Genomic DNA, 13,379 nt, shown 5'->3' on the forward strand with positions numbered 1-13,379 from the left:
CATACAAAAGGATCATCCTTTGGATTACAAAAAATGGTACAGAGGACCTCGTCTGGCATATAGGCTAGATCCTCTTGATCATTTTTTACGATCCATGGGATGGTCCCTTTGCATACATTGGTGGAGATGTATGGCCCCCACTTATTTTACAAGTGGAGACCATTAATCCTACTAATACATACAAAGGGGCCATCCTGGATCTCCTCTAGCACATAGGTCGGATCTTCTGGACTACTTTTTACGGTCCAGAGAATGGTCCCTTTGCATACATTGGTGGGGATGTATGGTCTCCACCTATTTTATAAGTGGAAACAATCAATCCCACTAATACATACAAAGAGATCATCCTCTCTTAACCGCAAAAAGTGATCCAGAGGATCTCCTCTGGCACATAGGCCGGATCCTCTGGACCGTAATCTGAACCACTTTTTGCTATCCAAAGGATAGTCCATTTGCATACATTAGTGGAGATATATAGTCCCCACCTATTTTATAAGTGGAGACCATCAATCCCACTAATACATACAAAGGGATCATTCTCTGGACTACAAAAAGTAGTTTAGAGGATTGCCTCTAGCACATAGGTCAGGCAGATCATCTGGACCACATTTTACGATCCAGAGGATGATCCCTTTGCATACATTGATGGAGATGTATGGTCCCCGTCTATTTTACAAGTAAAGACCATCAATTCCACTAATACATACAAGGGGATCATCATCTGGACCGCAAAAAGTGGTCCAGAGGATCTCCTCTGGCACATAGACAGGATCCTTCGGACCACTTTTTGCGGTCCAGATGATGGTCCCTTTGCATACATTGGTGGGGTTGTATGGTCTCCACCTATTTTACAAGTGGAGACCATCAATCCCACTAATACATACAAAGAGATCATCCTCTGGACCGCAAAAAGCGGTCCAGAGGATCTCCACTGGCACATAGGTTGAATCATCTAGACCACTTTTTGTGGTCCATAGGATGGTCCCTTTGCATGCATTGGTGGGGATATATGATCCCCACTTATTTTACAAGTGGAGACCATCAATCCCACTAATACATATAAAGGGACCATCCTCTGGACCACAAAAAGATCCTTTGGATCACTTTTTACGATCCAGAGAATGACCCCTTTGTATACATTGGTGGGGATGTATGGTCCCCACCTATTTTACAAGTTGAGACTATCAATCTTACTAATACATACAAAGGGACCATCTCTAGACAGCAAAAAGTGGTCCAGAGGATCTCCTCTGGCACATAGGCAGGATCCTTCGGACCACTTTTTGCGATCCAGATGATGGTCCCTTTGCATACATTGGTGTGGATGTATGGTCCCCACCTATTTTACAAGTGGAGACCATCAATTCCACTAATACATACAAAGAGACCATCCTTTAGACCGTAAAAAGTGGTCCAGAGGATCTCCTTTGGCACATAGGCCGGATCCTCTGGACCACTTTTTGTGGTCCAGACGATGATCCCTTTGCATACATTGGTGGGGATGTATGGTCCCCACCTATTTTACAAGTAGATACCATCAATCTCACTAATACATATAAAGGGACCATTCTCTGGATATTTTATAAGTAGAGACCATCAATCTCACTAATACATATAAAGGGATCATCTTCTAGACAACAAAGAGCAGTCCAGAGGATCTCCAGAGGATGGTCCCTTTGCATATATTGGTGGGGATGTATGGTCCCTACCTATTTTATAAGTGGAGACCATCAATTCTACTAATACATACAAAGAGATCATCCTCTGGCATATAGGCCAGATCCTCTGGATCACTTTTTGCGGTCTAGAGGATGTCCCTTTGCATACATTGGTGGGGATGAATAGTTCCCACCAATTGTACAAGTGGAAGTCATCAATCCCACTAATACATACAAAGGGATCATCCTCTTGACCATAAAAAGTAGTCTAGAGGATCTTCTCTGCTAGCGGCTGAGATCCTCTGGTCCGCAAAACGCGGACCACAGGATGGGCCACTCTCCATTTGGTGGAGAGTGATGGCCCCCATTTATTTTACATATGGAGCCATCACTCTTCACCAACGGTGAAGAATTTTGCGGACTAGAGGATCCGCGCTCCTCTACTAGCACACGATCATAATTCGACAAATTAGCATACAGATCAATCTAAGTCAACTAATTAATACAAAATTATCTCCCTGGACACATTTCCAATTAAATAATATCTCAAATTAGGAAGAAAGCAATTTAACAATGATGGTGATATCTGGAACCAAGTCATCGTTTAACCAGAGTCGGTATATAACGGCCTTTCTCTAAGCCATATATTCTTCAACTTTGGTTTTAGCCATAGCAGAAGAAGCCATGCTGTGAGGATCAGTAAGATGGAGGCAACAATGGAAGAGAGCCATGACCATGATTCGTTATGGAAAACTGCAGCAACCTGATCAGATGTCTCGATCCTTGGTTGTAAAGCTTGTCTGACTATGAAAGCGCCCAATGCCCAATCTAGCGTGACATTACCGACCTGGTTTGTGAAGACAATCCTGCTTCATAGAGAATATATAGATTAAAACCAAGTTATGAGGATAGCCAAGTTTATAGCCATACCAAGTTATTCTATGTGTAGGTAAACTTCAGCCAAAACAGAAAGATAAAAAAAAAAAAAAGACAGTCCGGTGTACGAAGCTCAGCCTTACTCTGCTTTTTACAAGAAGCTGTTTTCAGGATTCGAACCCGTGACCTTTTGGTCACATGGTAACAATTTTATCGTTATGCCAAGACTCCCTTTCAGCTAAAATAGAAAGATATGTACTTTAATTGTATAGATGCTAGGCAATGGGGATAGCCAATACCTTCTGTCATCCAAATCAATTCCAAGAGTATCATGCAGCAGTGCCAAGATATACGCTGAAGAAAAACAAAACCTTGAGAGATCTTCCTCGTGGTAAGTATGATATTCATTTTTTATTTGCAACCAATCTTCACTGCAGTACTTTTCTCTGGCCAATATCAAATCAGAAAGTGATGATGTCTCCCCAAGGCCAAAGAACTATCAAATATTACTTGTCAGTTAACAATTCATATCATAAACAAGGATGCCTAAGGAAAAATGATCTGCTCCCTGATATATGTGGGATCCCAAAATTAATCAAATAATTGCTATCCAATATCAAGATCACTTTAACCAACATTTGCTTGGTCTAGTGGTTAGCGAGCTAGATTAAAAGTGTTTCCGGCTAAAGGTTAGGGATTCGAATATGTATAACGGCACTATAAGAAATGCTTTAGTCCTGTTGCTTCTGCTTTGAATGGGAATAATCAAACATCTAATATGGTGCGAGAAGACCTCGTGGGCAAATACCAAGGAAGAATATCAAGATTGCTTTCCATGAACTTGTTATGCATTAATAGATATTTGATTTGGGAATTTCCAATGCGAAAAGAATGCCTAATAGCTGTATACTTGGTAGACTTATTGCCTTCCATTCCATTGAAACAATATGAGACTTGTAGACAGAGGATGGCATTTGCACACATGAAGACATTAAAATCTTTTTTGTGAATGACTAAACATAGAAATGAGACATTTTGTCAAGAATTGCATGTGATTTTCAGACATGGCAACTAAATTATGTTGCTAATGCTCTCTCAGCATCATAGTCAAGAACTATATTTTAACCTTTTATGAGCTTCAGCGATCAATGCAAGCCTTATAACTATCTCAATTTTTCAAAAATAAGTTATGAATAATAGTGAAATTGTAAATGCTTATAATCTATTTTCAGTATATGAGTTAGGTGCAGATTTAAACTCTATCCTTTTAGGTGCTGCGATTAAAGAACTCACCTTTTTTGGTCGAGGGTAATTCCTATTCTAGTGTATTGTTTATAAAGGTTACTACTCTATTATTATTATAGGGACCTCGGTTGTCTTTTAGAGCCTTTTGGCGGACTCTTGATTAAGACTAGACGTGTTTTGTGCTCTAAGGCAAGCACTTTAATTTTGGAGCAAGACACTCTTAGGACAAATGTTTAATCGCTAAAGAAGCTTGGTAAGTTTCCCTTTAGCCTTGAATTGCGTCACAATATATTTTTTAGTGGGTGAATATTGTATCTTATACATATATGTGTGCGTGTGTATTGTTTCTTCATTGCAAGAAGAATTACAAACAACTTGATGAGGATTAACCCCTAAAATTTTTGGTGTTGACTAAGCTTTTAAGTGGCACTGCCATAACCAATTTCATATATATCTTGGCGCCAATCACTTGTATATGTCATGGTGTGTCAGCCGGAAGTGTACATAGGATGGGTGTTGGCCCCATCATGCATTATCATATATGGGCTGTCACTATTGCTTGGAGTTGGATTGTCATTGTTGTTGATGCAATAAGGCCAGATGACAATGTTTGCTATTCCAAATTGTACAAATATCCTCTAGGAGTACATGGATCCACATAGCTTGCTTCCTGAGTTCCTGTACAAAATCTGCAGCTGCATTGAAAAACAATGTCAAATGGATTGACTATTAGGACATACTGATCCAGAACAATGGACACTGAATTTATGCACACCTGATGTAACATAAAGTATACAACAGCAAGAAGATGTAATGAAAGACAGTTAGCCCCTGAAATACAAGGAGCTTGAGGTGGTAGATTTAAAAAACCATATTTAACAGGTGTTTAATCTGTATTTTGCTGCTTACAAAAGATTATTTTGAGAATCTTCAAAGAAATTACTTAGCATTAAGTCTCAGCAAGTAACAGAAGTGAAAAACTTTCTTGCATTCTAGATTAATCTACTCATAGCTCATATTTTGATGATGGAAGTTCTAAAATTTCTGACATTGACTCATTTAAGTAATATAAGATGCAGGACAATATAAACATCATGTCCTTGGCTCGATGCCTGTATCTTCAATATTCTAATCTTGTCGCATGAATGTCAGTTTTTTTAATGAAATAGTAAACCATGGTTCACCGAATTGTGTAATGGAAGGAGTTACAGGCTACAACAATTAACTGTAAATTTTTGAAGATGCTTTATACTGAAGTGGTAAAACCATGAAAGTTATACTCATGGTCCTAGTTTCAAAACCTGCCTTCACTGAAATGGGAGCTTACTTCAAATTTTCCATATAATCGAAGAAACAATCAGCTGTAACTTCACATGCAAAACCAAATTCTGACTAAGTAGTACAAACATCAGTACCAATTTAGAAAGGTATACATGAAAAAAAGAAAAATCAAACATCAACCATGATCTCTAGTTAATTTTAAGGTTTGGTCAAGAAGCACACACTTTATGAGGCCAAGTACAAACTAATTGAGTATCATTAAGAGTTAAATACTAACCAAACATAGTACACACAACACCCTTTCGGGGAATTTTTCATGACAAAAGATACCAAAGCAATTAGTTTTCATAGTGCAGCAGTCAAGCTAATGATCTCAATGGCACCATTAAGCGCAAGACTAAAACATAAGAAGTGTCAGGTTGGTTGACAAAATAAGTCTTTCCTAGAAAAGCAAATGGCCTTTTACTAATTATTTTCTCTTTTCCATGTTCAATATGAAAGCATGGTGATTCTCTGGTTCCTCATGATAATCTACATTGTCTGGTTTGAGATAATCTAACACAATGAATCTTTATGCATGATCTTTCTAATAAAGTAGCTAGATTCTATAAAATTTCATTAGAAAAAAATATTTTTAAAAAGAGAAAGAAAGAACAAGGATTTAACTCAGGGAATGGTTCTGGTCTCTCGTCTATGCAAAGTTTTCTGTAGATTTATTTCACAGCATACTTTATAGTAGTACAACAATACAAAGGATCCATACAAATTTATCTTCCAAATATAGCTTTAACTCATATAAAGGATATCTATCAGCACGAAGGTATAATCTTATAATAATTCAAGACAATAATAAGAATTTTAAAGGAAAGTCACCTGACCAAGATTGAGAGAGCTGTGACCGCACAGGTTATAAGTGACTTTTCCAAAGGTAAGCAAATGAAAGAACTCTGGGGCCAAGGGCACCCTGGAAACAAAAGTTATCTGACAAAGATAGCCAGGATAGTAGAAAATAGTAATTCAGCAAAATTACAAAAGATCAAATATAGTATAGCTCAGTAATGTACAAAATAGTGCATAGTTTACTCATAGCAATGTTAGGATCGCCCATCATGGTGACTGAACAAATACTTAAAGCAACTTATTATTTAGACTAATAAATGTTATTTTCATTCTTTATAGTTCCCACTAAGAACCATTACCTTTATGATCAAGACAATCAGGTCACTTGTTCCTTGGCAACATTACATAGGCATTTCAAAACCAATGTTGGCTACAGTTATCAAAATATATGGAAGTAACTAATTAGTTGCTTGAAAAGTGAATATAATAATCATAATTCATAAAGCTAACAAAAAAGATTGCTACTTGAACAAATTTTCAGTCATAATTAGTTTAACCATCTTATGAAATGATAAAGTGAAACCTGAGCTGAAGCCCCTCCAAGTTCAAATATTCCAGTAGCTGCAACCCATGCATAGATGCCTTCATCACTGCCTGTAAAACAGTAATTAAAAGCAAATGTACCGTGCCATGATAAAACAAATTGAAGATGAAAAATCTCAATCTATGAAGATTCAATATGCACCTAGTAGAAAGGAAGATAACCACAAGCTGCAAAACTAAATGAGTTATAGCAAAGACAATGAATACGAAAAACATTTGGATGAAAAATACAACTAATATCATAATGATAAACAAGATAATTGAAAAAACAAACTAGAGAACCAAGTATTCATGGTATCAAGGCATGTAACTATAAAACTATACGCATATCTAAACCAAAGTTTCAAAGTAAATGTGCAAAGTTATACAAGCAACTTCTGTAAAACGTTATGACCCTCGTAGAAAGGGTACTATCTTAATGTCATCAAATAAAGCCTTGATAACAAATATCAAGATCAATTAATCTTTGATAAAAAGTTTTCATTTGAGTAATAGTGTACAATTGTACATCTGAAATATTGGGTAACCAATCTTTCAATCTCATGCCATGAATTGATAACTGATGAAAATTTTCCAAATCATGTATTCAAAGATGAATTCCACAATATTTAGATTTCCGTGTTGTAGATTTTACTTCTCCACAAGCAAGTTATAAAATGAACCATGCATTTGCAATTTCTTCCAACAGTCATACCTTATTAAGAACTTAATAATGCAATTATGATGGATTCGTGACCAAAATTATTAGATCGCAGTCTATGATGAAAACCAATTTAGAAAAGAAATGGAAAGGACAAGAAAAATAGAAGTCAGAGAGGAACACAAATGACTGGAATTATGTGTGTGAGTGAGAGAGAGAGAGGGAGGGAGAGAGGAATTGTTGGTATTAAACAGTATCACTGATATTGATTGATAAGTCAAATATGTAAACAAAGGAATTTGAACTTTAATTATTCAAAAATTATTTCACAAATAAATAGGGCTTATTGGAGTCATCAGTTTCATATAGCTTGTTCTAGGAAGCAATCTATTGCTATGCAGCAGAAAATGGAAACATGGTGGTTTACCACATCTCATAGTACTTGTCAATCACCATTAGTTAGACCAAATATACAGAGATCATTTGGAGTATCAAATACATATATATGTGGATACCATATTGTTTTAATATTCAATTTGCTTATTCAATCCCATTATCATGTTTAAGCCAACTAACATCTACCAAGCCCACAACTAAAAGTTGAGCCTTTTTTTAGTTAGAGATAATGGAAGTCAGGCCGCATGATCATGTGGCCTTTCCCTCATACTCCTTGTTGATGAGAAAAAGAAAATACAGTTTATGTCCAAGTAAAAGAAACAGTTACAAGACTGAAGCTCATGGCAAGATTTAGGTTCCCTAAAACCATAGAATTATAGGTGTTTAGTACATTTTATCTAGTTATTGCACTCAATTAAATCATAATAAACTTTTAAGGGGCAATTACACTACAAATGTAAATATATATACCAAAAAAAACTATTACTCAAATTAATACAGTATGAAAATTGAAAGAAGCACACTGGATTCACCTGCCTGAGATCACAGATGCCCAATCGTTCTGCAATCTGAAATCATAAGATCTCAAAACCTTCCTGCAAGATTCCAGTATTCTATTTACCACCGAAGTGTTCAGTAACCTCAAACCTGCCGTCGCCATCAGCCTTAGTTTAGTATCTTCCCACACTTCTCGTGGTACTGTAACCTTAGCAATCTCCAGCAGTTCCACCAAAGACTCCCAGCGTTATCCAGATTCTGCAAGTAAGAGGAAAGGCCCGGAGACAGGGCGGCTCAGGCATAGGCCACTTGGGACCTATCATATGATAAATATATGAGTTTGAATAATAAATATTTAAAATTATGGTTAAGAAAATTTGAATCAAGATTTATTTTGATAGATAATTTTAATTTTTTATTAAGGTGTCATTTGGTTCTCTCCTAGGAATCGGAATGGGAATGAATATCATAGTGTTGTGGAATGAGAATGAGTATGTGCTTCGGTATCATTCTTAAAAATAATGTTTGGTTAGTTGAATATTTTCAATCGGAATGAACCTAAATTTTCTTTTTTACCCTTAGAGGAAAATAAGAGAAAAAATTAGATGGAAGAGAAAGTTGAATGTGAGAGAAACATATGATGAGAGAGAATGTTGAGAGAGAAAGTGTGGAAAAAAATAAAGAGAGAGAAAGTGTGGTGAGAGAAAATGAGGAGAGAGAGCATGATAGGAGAGATTGAGAAAAAAAAGTATGATGAGAGAGAAAGTGCGTTGAGAGAGAAAGAGTGATGGGAAAAAATGAGGAGAGAGAAAGTGTGATGAGGAAAATGAGAGATTGAGGAGAGAAAGTATGATGAGAAAATGTGATGAAAGAGAAAGTATTATGGGAAAAAATGAAGAGAGAGGGAAAGTGTAATAAGAGAAAATGAGGAGAGAGAGTGTGATGGAAAAGAATGAAGAGAGAGAAAGTATTACGAGAGAAAATATGGAGAGAGAGTATGGTAAGAGAGATTGAGGAGAGAGAAAGTATGATGAGATAGAAAATATGATGAAAAAAATGAGGAGAGAATGAAGAGAGAGAAAATAATGAGAGAGTGTGTGTGATGAGAGAGAATAAGGAGAGAAGATGGTAGAGAATGTGTGATGACAAAGAATGAGGAGAGAGAGTGTGATGAAAGAGAATGAAGAGAAAGAAAGTGTGATGAGATAAAATATGGAGAGAGAGTATGGTAAAAAAGATTGAGGAGAGAGAAAGTATAATGAAAAAATGAGGAGAGAATGAAGAGAGAGAAAATAATGAGAGAGAGTGTATGATGAGAGAGAATACAGAGAGAAAATGGTAGAGAATGTGTGATGGCAGAGAATGAGAAAAGAGAGTGTGATGAAAGAGAATGGAGAGAGAGAAAGTGTGATGAGAAAAAATATGGAGAGAGAGTATGATAAGAGAGATTGAGGAGAGAGAAAGTATGGTGAAAAAATGAGGAGAGAATGAAGAGAGAGAAAATAATGAGAGAGTTTGTGTGATAAAAGAGAATACAAAGAGAAAATGGTATAAAATGTGTGATGAGAGAGAATGAGGAGAGAGAAAGTATGTTGGGAGAGAAAATGTGATGATATAATGAGGAGAGAGAAAGTATGATGAGAGAGAACAAGGAGAGAGAGTGAAATTAAAGAAAAATTGAACAAATATACTAAGGGTATTTTCGTCCAAAACTTAATTCTTATTCCCATTCCATCAAAACCTAAGGGAGAGGGTGGGTTTCATCCATACTCAAGTTTTTGGGTTTCATTCCAAAATCTTGATTCCATTTCCCATCAACCAAATACAAGGTTTGGGAATGAATCCATTCCCTCATTCCCAAACCTCTAAACCAAACGCCACCTAAGTAAATTATATTTCATTAATAATTTTATACATTAAAGTTAAATTTTATTGTTTTAAATTTTTTACTCGTTAAATTTAAATTGAATTGATAATTTACATTGTTATTTTAAAGTTAGATTTAGTTGTTAATTTATTTTTATTTTTTATTATAATTTATCAGGAATTTTTAATTTTTTATTAATAAAAAATTGATTTACTAACAAAAAATTAAGTTTGATTAATAAATTAAAAATATTTATTCGTTATACTTATTATAATTATAATTGATATTTTTTATAAAAATATTTTTAAAAATCAAAAGAATATTGCACTATTATTTCCTTATAAATTTTATTTTATTTTTCTTTGTTCTCTTTCATTATCATTTTTATAAAGTTTTCATTATGCTCTGGCTCCTCCATAAGTTATTATACACTCTCTCTCTTTTTTTTCTAATTAATCATCAATGTTTACCAGTAAAATTTTTTGACTAAATAAATTTGATTGATAATTTATCGAAGTTAAAATTAATAAAAAGACAGCTCATTGCATAAAATACAAAATTGGAAAATGATCTATTATAAGCAATGACTATATCTATTATTGAAACATATTATCTCTAGTTTATACAACAACAATTTTATTGTTGCGTTAAAAGTTAAAATGGATGGATAACAAATTTTAAGATAACAATTAAAATATGTATTAATAGTATTATTATAATTTATTACTCATTACCAAATTAGTTAGTATTTTTAACATTTTAGTGATGAAATTTAATTTTATTTATTTTTTAATTAAAAATATTTATTAGATAAATATATTATTTTTTATTAAATTGTGGGAAAGTCTAACATAAAAGAATTTTCATTTTTTTTAAAAAAATTTACTAATAAAGAAGTGAGCTTACACCGACCTAATTGGTAAATGTTTCTGATTGTGAAAAATAATTTTTTTTACTATGTATAAATTATCCTTTTAAATTTTACTAATAAAATTAAATATCTCTAATAATATTTTATAAAAAAATATTTTTTTAAAAAAAGTATTATTTAATTTTTTTTAAAAAATATTATGTATTTAAAAAAATAATAAGGCCTTGAAAAAAAATTGTCTATGGCCTCAAGAATCGTTAGATGCCCTGCTTGGAGAGACTTTCATAGATGCCAAAAGGCTAATATCAAGGGAAGACATTGATCCCCACCCGCTCTTGAACGCAAACATGTGGATCCGAGAGCCGGTGTTTCCTCTATCCACAATGACTTCTCGAGGCTACGAAGAGGCACAAGAGTCTAGCTGCGAGGGCGGCGCCGATGAGGATGTCCCGACGATGGCGGCAACGGTTCTTGGGGAGGAAAGAGAAGGGGGAAGAAGCGGAGGGGCTTGATGATGTTGATGGGGCTTGATGATGCTCATCGTGCGTGAGGTCTCCAATATAACTTCAGGTAATCAGACATTTGATCGTCACATCAATGTCCTAGGAAAGATCCAGGGTTTTTCAAATCGTCATGGCCGGGAGGTACAGAACAACCCCTGCCTCCCTCAGTAATCCTTGCCAACGATTCTCCGCCTAGTGGGCACAGATTGAGATGCAATGGCTTTCATAACCATGTGGCAAAAGGTCCGAGGACCAACACACGGAGGAGAGGAGGTAAATCACGGTACTGAGTGAAAGTGGATGAAATATCTCATGCGGTAAATCAACAACCATTTATCAACTCTGTTAAGTCTGTGTGAACATGACGACTTTCATAATCAAGAATGAGAGATGGGTACTGAGAAATGGAAGGATAGAATTAAGTGAGAGATTGAGACTTGTAGATCGTACGATTGTTGATGGCCATTTGTCGGTGTAGGAAAAGGGAAGATGAAAGAAAGGGTCAGGCCTAGGGCATCTACATTGCCATTAGCATATGAATGCATTAGAGCATCCTCAATGAGGTGTTAAATGAGTATTATAATACTCATTTAATACCCTTTTCCATTGTGAGTGAGTATTATAATGTCCACTCACATGAAAGAGAGGAGTGTTAAGTTTGTTTTATTTTTTTTCCTTTTTTTTGTAAATGGTAAAAAATATATTAAAATAATTTTAATATTATTTTTTAATAGTAAAATTATTTTTAAAAAAATTATTAAGATTATTATTTAAAAATATAATAATAATTTAAATATTTTAAATTATATTTATTTAATATATATTAATTTTAAAATAATTAAATGGACTGTGGGACCCATAAATAATGAGTGTTAATTTTAAAAATAACATGAGGAAAAAAAATATATTATTATAATAAATATGTGACAGTGGATTTTATACTTTTGATGAGGTAATGATTATTATAATGGATTAACATCGATAATACTCTTAATCATAATATGTTATTTTTTTAATTTGTTTTTCAATTTATATGTATTAAAGTGTTCAGTTTTGAACACTTTAATACTACAAATACTATTTTAAAAAATATTCATGTTGGCATTAACACTTCACGTATTAATGTCCTTTGGAAGTTGTTAGACTTAAGACATCTCCAATGTAAGGTTTATGAGAAATTTATAAAATTAAAAAAGTTGAATAAAAAGTTTTGAACCATTATAGAGGTGAGGTTTGAGATTTATAGTTTAAAAATAATAGTGAAAGTACAAATCTGTTCTTTTGTGTTAAATTTGATATAATATGCATGAAGTCATGTAATTTATACTATGACATAGATTATAAGAAAGTTTATTTTATACTTTAATTATTGAAGATATTTTAATGAGTTTTCATATTATTGATATTGTATATTGAGATCTTGAAAAAAAATTTATTTAGAATTTTAATAATTGAAGATGCGTTTAGAAACAGAAACTGTAAAAAAAAAAAAAAATTCGATCGCCACCAAACTGTAAATGCGTTTATGAAATTTTCAAAATGTTAAAAAATCCACAGATTTTACATATTTCCTTATACTGTTTTATATGTTTTGAATTTACATATCAGTTTTATGTTTTTATTAGATTATTATTTTAAATTTGAGTAATGATATACTCAAGGAGAAAAATTCAAAGAAAAATTTAAGGATAAATACATAAAATCATGACTCATTATTTTATTTTTTATGGGTCCCATCATTTTATATATTTATCTTTAAATTTTTTCTTAAATTTTTTTTAACATATCATTTTTCTTTAAATTTGACCGTCTGTTTTTCTTTTTGTTTTAATATTCAAAATTTTCATTAATTCATTATCATAATTTACATATTTCGAGTAAAGATTAATAATATGCGTTTGTAATGAAGTAGATACAATACTATTATTTTACTCTCTTTTATATATATATATATATATATATATAGCCACGTGGGAGTCCCACGTTGCTTCTGGCTTCCCTGACGCCACACCGCACCGCTCAGTCTTAACCTTCCTCCGGCGACGTGTCGGACGGGCCATCATGCAGTACACCTGGTATCCGTCGCGGCCGACACACAACC

The 13,379-nt window shown here is 33.8% G+C and overlaps 1 pseudogene; it reads right to left on the bottom strand.

Annotated features, from left to right (window-relative positions):
- Positions 1-671: 671 nt before the first annotated feature.
- LOC122001283 lies at positions 672-13,338 on the bottom strand (annotated as a pseudogene).
- Positions 13,339-13,379: the final 41 nt, after the last annotated feature.

Source organism: Zingiber officinale, chromosome 1A (assembly GCF_018446385.1).
Source record: "Zingiber officinale cultivar Zhangliang chromosome 1A, Zo_v1.1, whole genome shotgun sequence".
NCBI classification, from domain to species: domain Eukaryota; kingdom Viridiplantae; phylum Streptophyta; class Magnoliopsida; order Zingiberales; family Zingiberaceae; genus Zingiber; species Zingiber officinale.